Here is an 11,703-nt window from a genome sequence, read left to right on the forward strand (position 1 = left end):
CTCATCTCCCTAATAATTTGTATCCCTTTCTCATCAGTGTAAGAAGAAATTTCTGACGTGACTGCATCATTTAATGTAGACCACTTTTAAATGCAAGGCTTAACTAACCAATGAAGCAAAATATTAGAGCCACTCCCAGCTGTTCGTTAGTTTATTGAATTCAGAATATGCCATAAACTAATTATATGGATTAATCCAGTACACTCCAATGCTATGTTTTTCCCCCTTGTTTTAGTGCTTTTATACTTTATTTCAACTATATTTTGCAGGTGCGTTCTGATGTCTTAGCGAAATTTTAGCATCCTTTTGTTGTTTAATGTTCCCCAGATCCAATTTTTGTACTTTTTTTCCTGTGGGATACTGTGAAATTGAGTTGTATTTATAATCCTGGAGGCCATGAGAGTTGGTGGGTTGAGTTTTGAAGATTAGCATCCTTCTATAAAGTAACTGCTTCATATGAGATCATTCTAAGACTCTCAAGCAGGAAATGGCCAGAGTTTTCAGAGGAGATGAAAGGATTTTTTGCTGGTGAGTGAGACTCAGTGGGATTTGTGTGTTCAAGGTACTTGAATACTGTATTAATCGTGCCTTTTTGTGTTTTGTATTTTTGATGTTTTTGTATTTTGATGTTTGATATTTGGGACCTTGTGGATCCTAGAGTGTCTGCCCATCCCAGGGCTGGACAATTCCTAGACAGGGTAAAAGACTCACCTGCAAGTGCACTTTTCATATGCAACCCAACCAATGCAAAGTGACTACCCACCAAATACCTCTTTTATTTAGGTCTCTCTCCCCTAATCACCAGAGCCAGGCACCAGGCAACTGGCAGCAATCCCTATCCTCCAGAGCCTGCTGAATTATCCAGCCAATCCTTAGCCTGCAGAGTCTGCCTCACCTATTCCTTCCTACAAAGCCCACAGTAAAGACTCTGCCTACATGCTCTTCCCTGCTCCTTCTGCCTCTGGTGCTTCCCCATGTGGTTCTGCATGCTGCTCTTCCCAGAAACTGTGAGTAACAAACTCTCTTTTCAATGGCAGTTGTCTTCTGATCTGTTGGCTTTCCCACACATAAATAATAATAATGTGGCCGGGCCCGGTGGCTCAAGCCTGTCATCCCAGCACTTCGGGAGGCCGAGACGGGCGGATCACGAGGTCAGGAGATCGAGACCATCCTGGCGAACACGGTGAAACCCCGTCTCTACTAAAAAAAAATACAAAAAATTAGCCGGGCGAGGTGGCGGGCGCCTGTAGTCCCGGCTACTCGGGAGGCTGAGGCAGGAGAATGGCGTGAACCCGGGAGGCGGAGCTTGCAGTTTGAGCTGAGATCCGGCCACTGCACTCCAGTCCGGGCGACAGAGCGAGACTCCGTCTCAAAAAAAAATAAAATAAAAATAATAATAATAATAATAATAATGCTTCCATTTTATAACAGATATATGAAAATCTATCCAAATCTCCCTATTTTGAGTCTCAGATGTCTAATCTTTCCCCCAACCCTACCTTTCACATGGGAGACCTAGAAAGGCTGTGAATTCTATTTATATTGTATTCATGCAATCAATAGGATTAAATTTTGGGCCCAAGTTTTTGCTACACTGGTTCTACAGCTACAAGAGAAGAGATTTAAGCCAAAATTAAAATAAAATAAAATAAACCTGAGCTTGCTATTTTCTTCAGTTAAGCTCTATTCTAAACAATTAGCTGACAGTTCTTGGGTTAACAACAGCAAATCCATGTGGGTCTGCAGCAACCTCAATTCTTGCCTCCTCAGAAGAAAGAATTTGACTGAGGGGCATAAGGCAGAGGCAGAAACTAAGGCAAGTTTTTGAGCAGTAGTGGAAGCTTGTCAAAAAATTTTAGAGCAGGAAAGAAAGGAAGTAAAGTACACTTGGAAGAGGCCAAGCAGGCAACTGGAGAGATTCAAGTGTGCTGTTTGACCTTTGACTTGGGGTTTTATACGTTGGCAGGCTTGAGGCGTCTGCATATCTTTCTCCCTGATTCTTCCCTGGGGGTGGGCTCTCCACATGCCCAGTGGCCTGCCAGAACTTGGGAGGTGGGCATGCACAGTGTGTTGACTAAAGTTGTGTGCATGTTCACTTGAGGCCTTTTTCCCTTATCAGTCGGGTGTTTCTGGAGGAAGGTCATATACCAGTTAAACTCTGCCATTTTGCCTCTTAGGGCACATGCTTGAGCCACTAACCAAGCTCCCGAGATCTTACTGGGAAGCTGCTGATCACCAGCTTCAGGTGTTTTCTATCTACTGTGAGCCTGCCGTTCCCTGGTGCCAGCTGTGACCAATTATTGTTTTAACGAGACAGCTTAACAACTGCTGACCATCACCTGACGGTCACCTGCACTCCTTGTTGAGGGATGGGGCCCTCTCCTGCTCTGCTCATGTCTGCCTCACTACCTACTCTAGCACTTGTCTTCCTTGTTCCCACTGTAATGGCCAATAGCAGCAACCTCTTGAGCTACCAAAAGCTTGCCTTAAATAGCTATTTTTACCAACTATCTGTATGCCACTTTCAAGTGGAAACAAAGACATCCAGGTCAGATGCCAAATAAAAACCAAACCAGATATCCAGTCCTAGAATACCCAGGTCAGCAAAAAAAGGACATAACTCAAGAAACAGACCTATACTTATACTAATTTAGACCAACTGATTTAGACCAAGATGCCAAGGCAATCCAGTGAAAAGTAAGGCCTTTTCAATTCAGTTGGCTGTGTATATGAAACAAATGAATCCTGACCCATATCACACCATACACAGAAATTATTTCGAGATGGATGATGGAATTAAATGTTAGAGCTAAAATAATAAAGCTTGTAAAAGAAAACAATACAATATCAATATTGGAATAGGTGAAAATTTCTTAGGATTCAGCATGTACTAACCATGAAATAAATAATTGATCAAATGGGTTTAATAAAAATTAAAACAATTTTTTAAAACTCTTCACACTGTATACTTAGGATCAGAATATTTCTCTTTGTGCAAATTTCAATTTTTTAAAAAACCTACTTTGAGTTATCACTTCCTATAGAATTAGCAAAAATCTGAAAGTTTGACAACTATTTTGTGATGGAGGCAGAGAAGCACCCCCACTAAACACACACATGCACACACACATACATGCACATACAAGTACACACACACACAGTACACACACAAGTGCATACACACACACACAAGTACCTGCACACATGCACACAGTACATCTGCACGCAGACACATGTACATGCACACACGTACACATGCATGTACACACACCCCCTCTCACAGGAGCTTGGTGGAGTGGTCTGGTCATTTCAGCTCTTCTATCTGCCTACTGGCCTGAGCTGAAGGCACAAGACTGTGGCTTCTCCTAGCCTCAGCCTTCTGAACTCCAAGCCCAGGGAATCATCACTGCTCTTATTTCATAGACAAGAGGAAATCCTTTTTAAATCTACCTTTCTTGGGGGCACTACCCCATCTGCGTGTAGCCACCATTCTGTGCTTCCCAACTGCCAAAATTCTTGTGGCCGCTGCAGCTTTAGACTAAAACAGACTGCAGGTATGTACTAATTCTTCCTGCTAAAGCATTTAGGTGCTTCCTCACCTAAATGCTTTCTAGACTCAGATGGTGGACAAGCTATCCTGTTCTGAGAAAGCTGATGGAGGCCAGGCTAAAGGAACTCTCTTTACATCATCTTTTCTTTCTTCTCAAATGCATATGCACAAAGGTTGATGCTTTTCCTGTGTTTTTGTTGTTGTTGTACATAGCTCATGGAATTCCGCTTAAGGCAAACTCATATAAAATGCTCTCATTTTTAAAAAATACCCTGTAGCTTTTTCATTCTGTCTCTTCAAAAATATGCCAAATTGCCTCAGTAAAGAATGCCATTTTATATGTCGCGCCTGATTGAAAAATTTCTGCTCAAGGATGATTGCATAAAGAATGGACAGTCCTCCCTCTCGTCCAGATGGCCTGAAAGATGCCCTTGGTGTCCATCAGACTGTCAGACTGCTGTTTACTGGGGCAGTTCCCAGGGTTTCTGCTCTTCTTTCGAGTCTGCACCACCGACATCCTTTTAAGCTTCAGTTGGAGCTCCTGATGCTTGCAAGCAAAGGTACCTTGATTGCTGCGTCTCACTAGCTGTGTGTTCATTTTCCACCCCAACACTAGGACATTTCTGCTTCAATGACTTCTGATCCTGAATCTTAGAGTTGTTGCTCATAATCTCTGAGAGCCAAAAGCAACTTTTACTGGGGACTCAGGACCAGATGGTGGCTGAGGGAGCAAGCAGGGTGAAGGACAAGGATCTTTCTGGAAACCAAATCTGCAGGTCTCCGGGATGAGCTACCAATGAAGCGGGAAAGAGTTCAACATGTTTCCTATCTCATGAACCATCTACCCTTTTGGAGGATAAAAGCTGCCTTGGAAAGATGCCTGTTTGCAAGGAGGAAAGAACAAGCTTCCTGCTTCCCAGGTCCCCGGCACAATCCCCCTGGTGGAAAGGCACTCCCTCCAAACTCTTGGAGAGGACTCAGGCTGAAAGTGGCAAGCTACTTCCGAGTTCCAGGTGACCCATAGACTGTGACGTTTGGGTCTTAGCTGTCTTTTAAGTACTGCTCTAGTTCTATGATTGGTTCAGGCACAACTCATCGTCTGAGAGCCACTCATTGCAACCTGGAATTGCCCTATACCTTAGTGCACACACTGAGAAGGACGCTTGACTTTTGAGACAACATGGTGTTTAATCACCAGAATAATAGAAGCATCACAAAACACAGTAACAGGATGGCCCAGGGTGAGAGAAGCAAAGCATACACAGAGTCTGGCTCGTACTTCTAAGGCTTCCCTGCCAGCACAGTCTTCCTCTCCATCCAAAGCAGATAATTGGACACCTCTGTGTACACTCCAGGCATGTTCTTCTGGCCACAGCCCACACCCCAGCTGATAATACCCAGCTGGTACCATGTGCTTTGGTTGTTTTTCTGGCAAACCAGAGGCCCCCTACTGTCACCCTAGGAAAGAAAGGTTGTTTGGGAGGGGAAGGGGCAGGAACAAGTTATTCCTATAGGCTACTGAGGTGCAGCCCGCTGGCATGAGACAAAAAGCGCTTATGGCACCTTTTGATGGGCAGAATTTTTTTTTAAGAGTCGAGGTCTTGCTCTGTTGCCTAGGCTGAAGTGCAGTGGTGCAATCATAGCTCACTGCAGTTTTGAACTTCTGGGCTCAAGCCATCTTCCTGCCTTGGCTTCTGAAAGGGCTGGGATACAGCCTTTGGGACAATAGTTTCGATTAGTCTCTCCAACCATATAGCTATGCTCTGGGACTGCTGGAAAAGAAAACAAACAATTTGGTCATCAAGGACTCTCAGTCATCACCATCTAGTCTTATACATTAGTTTTATTATTATTTTTGAGACAGACTCTCACTCTGTCGCCCAGGCTGGGGTACAGTGGTGCAATCTCAGCTCACTGCAACCTCTGCCTGCTGGGTTCAAGCGATTCTCCTACCTCAGCCTCCCAACTAGCTGGGACTACATGCAAATGCCACCATACCTGGCTAATTTTTGTATTTTTAGTAGAGAAGGAGTTTCACCATGTTGGCCAGGCTGATCTTGAACTCCTGACTGCAGGTGATCTACCCACCTCAGCCTCCCAAAGTGCTGGGATTACAGGCGTGAGCCACCGCGCCCGGCTCGTGCATTAATTTTAATACAACAAGGGCTGGTTTTATAATCTATTTTACCTTTAAGCACTTTTGTATGTTTTTTTCAAAATTCTTCACATTTTCCCCCTGCCTTTTCACGCCAAATCCATTTTCAGCCAACCCATTTTTCTCTTTCTGTATTGTTCACAATAATAAAAAGTAAAAAACACCAACCAGGCCAGGCGCGGTGGCTCACGCCTGTAATCTCAGCACTTTGCGGGGCCGAGACGGGCGGATCACGAGGTCAGGAGATCGAGACCATCCTGGCTAACACGGTGAAACCTCGTCTCTACTAAAAATACAAAAAATTAGCCGGGCGTGGTGGCAGGCACCTGTAGTCCCAGCTACTCAGGAGGCTGAGGCAGGAGAATGGCGTGAACCCGGGAGGCAGAGCTTGTAGTGAGCCGAGATTGCGCCCCTGCTCTCCAGCCTGGGCAACAGAGCTAGACTCCGTATCAAAAAAAAAAAAACACCAACAAAAAATCCATTGCACCTCATAATAGGACACTGGACGAATAACAAATATTGTATCAAAATGTTATCTTGTGGCACAAAACACTGAATTATGAACAACTTGCAGATCCTAAAACATCCTGGAAAAGATTGCCAAAGAGCACAAATAAATGGAGCAGGCGTAATTAATGTGAAAATTGAGGAATATGGTAACTCTCATGGTTTTCCAGGTTTCCCCAAATCTTTCGGACCTTTGAAAAAATTCTATTAAAAATTAATGTATAGTGCTCATTTCGGCAATATCCTAACCCTGGAACAACACAGAGAAGATTAGCATGGCTCCTGCGCAAGGATGACATGCAAATTCATGAAGAGTCCCATATGTTTACATCACACACCAGGGCCTGTTGGGGAGGGAGTGGGGGCCAAGGGGAGGGAGAACATTCATACAAATTCCTACTGCATGCTGGGCTTAAAACCTAGGTGACAGGTTGGTGGGTGCAGCCAACCACCATGGCACATGTATAGCTATGGAACAAACCTGTACATTTATCCCAGAACTTAAAAGAAAATAAAAAGAAATGTATAATGATAAAAAGCTGGAAAACTCAGATAGGGAAAAAGACCATGAAGAATATCCATAACTACATAAATAAGTGCATTTATATGTAAACACACACTATATGATGAGCAGACTTTTTTTTCCATATACGATTTTATACACGATTGTGTATGAAAGGAATATTTCAGGAAGAATATCCCTAGAACTGCCTTTGGCAAGTGGACTGAGAACGAGTGTAAGAGGTAAACTTCCTCTTCGCTGTGCAGCCCTCTTACTACTTGGACTTCCCTTATCATGTATTCAAAGAAATACATGAAATCAACAATCCTTCTAATTCCACCCATGCAGAGGCAACTCCTATTGCCACCTTCAGATGTAACTTTCCACACCCTTGTCTATCAATGTGCACCCATCAGATTTTGCAGAGATAGGATCAGGATTTCATATTGTTTCACAGCTTATAAGGCTTTATTTTCAAAAATGTTAGGTGACACACAAAACGTTGAAAAAAATCACCACTCGATGTGTTGCAAGTCCAAATACAAAACATTAAAACAAATAACTCCCTTGCCAAGGCTGGATATGGGTTTATTTTATGTTTTTAACCAGGTTGCTATTATGAAGAAATTGCTGTGTTCATCAACTTACTTTGAACAAAGCTGTTCTTTACCAAATGCCCTGAAGTCACTGGAAAGTCACACGACCTTGCTTTAAAATGAAGAATTATAATTGTTTTTCTGAAGATGAGGGAGCTGCGCGAAGGATGTCAGGTACAACAATGGTACAGTTTGGATCTTAAATTTCTGAAGCCACATAGACCTTCATTCAAACTCCAGTGTGAATATTCAGTTGAATGAATCTGAACAGTTTCTTAAGCAGTTTAAGGCTCAGTTTTTACATCGATGGTAAAAGTTACATCTCTCCTGCAGGACGGCTCTGTGAATGGAAGGAAACAGCTAAATCCAGGTCTTTATACGTGGCAAGCATTGACTCAGTGGTAACTCCTGCTATTTTTGTGATTTTTAGACCAGGCAGATCTGGGCATGACTAGAGTAGGTTTTTCCTGGGACACAGAAGGCAGTTCTAATCTCAGAAGGCGGGATGCCTTCGTTAGAATTCTGGGCCTGTAATTCACTTTGCTGGGGTGTCCTCAGCAAGACTTTCAGCTTCTCTGATCCTCATTTTTCTTATCTGAAAGAGGCCTGTCTCGCAGAGCTAATTCCCAATACTTCTGTGTATTTGTGGCAGCCGTGTGTATGCTGTTGAGAACTGGATGGGAGTGAAAGAGAGTGATTAAGACAACAGTCTATATAGCATCTCCTATTACCCATTCGCTCAGTGCTTCATGTGCATTACCTCACTGAATTCTTGCAACAGCCCAAAAGGGTAGGAACTCTAACTATTCCCGTTATAGATGAGGACATCTGAAAAGGCACAGGCACAGGGGACGTCTCTTGCCGAGGTCACACAGGCAGTTCAAGTAGGGGAGTCAGGAGGGAGACTGGGTCGTCTGACTTCAGAGCCTGCACCCCTAACCACTATCCCTCATTGCCTCCCTTTGGTTACAGAGGACCTGTTCTTAAAAGATCTTACAGACGATCCGGACTGGGTTGAATGGTATCATCCCAAAATTCATGTCCACCCAGAACCTCAGAATGTGACCTCATTTGGAAATAGAGTCTTGGCAGATATAATTAGTTAAATTAAGATGAGGTCATAGTGGATTGAAATAGACCCTAATCCAGTGACCCAGCAGAAGTAATTCCTCCGACTGCCCCAGAACCCATCGGGGGCAGGGGGGTCGGGGCTTCACTCTCCACGCCCGCTAGCTCACAGCCCAGCCTGACTGCCCAGGTCACAATAGGGAATGGGTGGAGCCGCCACAGTCCAGACAAAGCAGCCGGGGTCACCCTGAGCCCTGTGAGGTGTGGAGGTCAGGATGGAGCTGGGGGTGAGAGGCTCGGAGTGGGAGGGCTCCCTAGCCAGCTGTGCTCCTATAAGAGGCAGTGTCTCAGCTTCATGAACGTGTCAGGACAAAATAGCTGGAAGCACACTCTAGGAAGAGCCTTGGGGAGTGAGAAAGACTCAGGCTGCTGCTCCAAACCACTCAAGTGAAACAGCAGAGAGGGCACAGGCTGTTGGACCTTAGCAGTGTCCCTTAGCTTTGTGCCTCTGATGACTCCCCTGTAAAATGTGGATGATGATAGCGCAGCACTATATGGTTGAGAAGAGTAATGAGCACAGGATGTGGCAAATACCATGCCCACGGTTTTAATTCTCCCATTCCATCTGTATTAATGTCTTCCTGCAAAGGAAGGCACCTTGACCAACAGTTTCTATGAACAAGACATGTCCAAAGTACAGATCCATGCCTGGATCAGCTGCAGGGTGGCTTTTGGTGGTGCAGTTCTTTCATTCCTTTGTTCATGAAGTTATCCAGAGCTCTTTGGAGCACTTTCTACTTGCTGGGCTTGGAGGACAATGCAAAGATGAACAATAGATGTTCTCTGTCTCGTTGAAGCTCATAATCACCTGGGAGAGACACACTGGCAGAGAGACTACCTTAATACAATGGGCTAAGAGTATCATTGGCAGCCAGGTGAGGGGCACAGTGCGTGGTGGGTGGGAGAAGAGGCCATAGGGAAAATTGTCTATAGGAAATAAGGTTTGTCTGGAGTAAGCCAATTCCCAAAGGGAAAGGCCTGGGGGGAAGGGCAGGAAGGCATACATTACAGTTTAAGCGATGGTCCCCCAAATTCCTGTGTTGATGTTCTAACCCCCAGATCTCAGCATGTGACTTTATTTGGAAGTAGGTCCTTGCAGATGTAATTGATTGAGAGGGGTCATGCTAGAGTAGGACGGGCCCCCAGTCCAATATGACTGGTGATCTTATAGAAAGGGGCCATTTGGACACACTCACCCACACAGGGAGAGTCCCATGTGAAGACTGGAGTTGTGCTGCCACAAGCCAAGAATGTACCAGAAGCCTGGAGAGAGAAGTGGAATAGATCCTTCCTAGCACCTTCAGAGGGATCCCGGTCCTGCTAACACTGGGATTTTGGACTTCTGGCCTCCAGAGCTCCTGACAATATTTCTGTTGTTCTAAGCCACACAGTTGTGGAACTTTGTTACAGCAACCCTGAAACTCAAGCAGCATTCTACCTGAGCAAAAAAATATGTGCAAAGGTACAGAGGTGTACGGGAACTGCAGGAACTTCTGAGTTAAATCAGAATTGTTGTTTTGTGGTTCAAAAATAGGAGAATATTGACAAATTTGCATGGTTCAAGTTAAGCTATCAAGTTGGAATAATGTACCAGGTTGCGTGGTAGGTGGAGGTGGGGGTCAATTTACTGAATAAAGCTCAAATCTGAATAAGCCATCTTCCCTCCTATGTGGCCAATGAATTGTTCTGATGAGAACTCACCGTGGACATGACAGGTATATGAAGAATAGCTAGCATTACTAATTAATGGCAAGGAGCTATGGTTGTACACATTTTCCAAAATTCTATACATAAGGGAAGTTTGCAAACATTTTCCAAAATTCTATCCATATTCTATTTTAGGGAAAATGACTATGGGACTTTCTTTCTCCAGCTGTTTTGAGGCTTTACATTTTATCTTAAAACCTCTTGGAACTATCCCATCGGAATAACTGAAAGACGGATAAAACATTAGGCAGTTCGTTCATTTTATTGTATATGGAGTTTTGTCAGAACCAGCATTTACTGTATTTCTCATACCTGTAAGCAAAGCATTAGAATCAGCAACCTAATGCTTTGCTTTTCTCTGCCAAGCGGGGTCCTAAAAATGGGAGAGAAAGCGTGTATTTGGGATCAGTAGAGCACAACATCTCATCACTGCTCTAAGTGTTTGCAAACTTTTGGGCACTGGAGGGCACATGCATATGAGATGGAACAGGGCATAGATAAAAGAATTCCTGCATTACCTACCGTCCTGCCCAAAGAAACCACACAAATTCCATGGCAGTCCCAGACTTCAGAAAGAGAGAACACAGCAAGCACCTGCATTATCTTCATTTAGACCCCAAATCACCCAAAAATTGGCTAGCACACTAGTAGATGAGTTCACATTTTAATCAAAACAGGATTGCATAGAAACATACATCCACATGAAAACCAGTACCCAATGTTCATGGTGGCTTTCTTCTTAATTGCTAAAAACTGGTAACAACCTCAATGTCCATCATCAGAGGAAGGAATGAACAAACTGTGATGCATCCACACAACAGCAGTGCTACACAGCAGCAAAGAGGAACAGCTGACTGACATGGACAGCAACTCGGAGCTCAGGAGCATCGCGCCGAGTTGGAGAAGCCAGACACGAGCCACCGCACACCGTATGATTCCGTGGCATTCTGGGAAAGTCAAAACTCCAAGCTTAGAGAACGCATCAGTTGTTGCCAGGGTTTGGGATTCCAGGAAGAGGATGGATTACTGAGAAGCACAGGGGAATGTTTTGGCGTGACGAAAATGTTCTGTGTCTTTTTTTTTTTTGAAATGGAATTTCGCTCTTGTCACCCAGGCTGGAGTGCAATGGCGTGATCTCGGCTCACTGCAAACTCCACCTCCCAGGTTCAAGCAATTCTCCAGCCTCAGCCTCCTGAATAACTGAGATTACAGGCACATGCCTCCCCGCCCAGCTAATTTTTTGTATTTTGAGTAGAGACGGGGTTTCACCATGTTGGTCAGGCTGGTCTCAAACACCCACCTCAGCCTCCCAAAGTGCTGGGATTACAGGCATGAGGCACTGCATCTGGCCAAGCTTCTATGTCTTAATTGTGGTACTGGTCACAGCCATTTGCATTCATCAGAATTCACAGAACCATCCATCTTGAAGTGGTGAATTTGCTGAATAGAAATTATACATCAAAGACCAGACGTTCAAAAATGCCTTTGCGATTTGTGAGCTTCAACACTCACCCAGTGGGAACCACAAAAGCATTGCCCAGTTTGTCGAAAGCATTGC

The 11,703-nt window shown here is 44.3% G+C and overlaps 1 non-coding gene across 1 annotated transcript; it reads left to right on the top strand.

Annotated features, from left to right (window-relative positions):
- The first annotated feature begins 6,437 nt into the window (after positions 1 to 6,437).
- LOC117063578 lies at positions 6,438 to 6,539 on the top strand. The gene has a single exon (XR_004428994.1). It is a non-coding gene; the product is annotated as a U6 spliceosomal RNA (small nuclear RNA).
- Positions 6,540 to 11,703: the final 5,164 nt, after the last annotated feature.

Source organism: Trachypithecus francoisi, unplaced genomic scaffold (genome assembly GCF_009764315.1).
Source record: "Trachypithecus francoisi isolate TF-2019V2 unplaced genomic scaffold, Tfra_2.0 Contig01554, whole genome shotgun sequence".
NCBI classification, from domain to species: Eukaryota; Metazoa; Chordata; class Mammalia; order Primates; family Cercopithecidae; genus Trachypithecus; species Trachypithecus francoisi.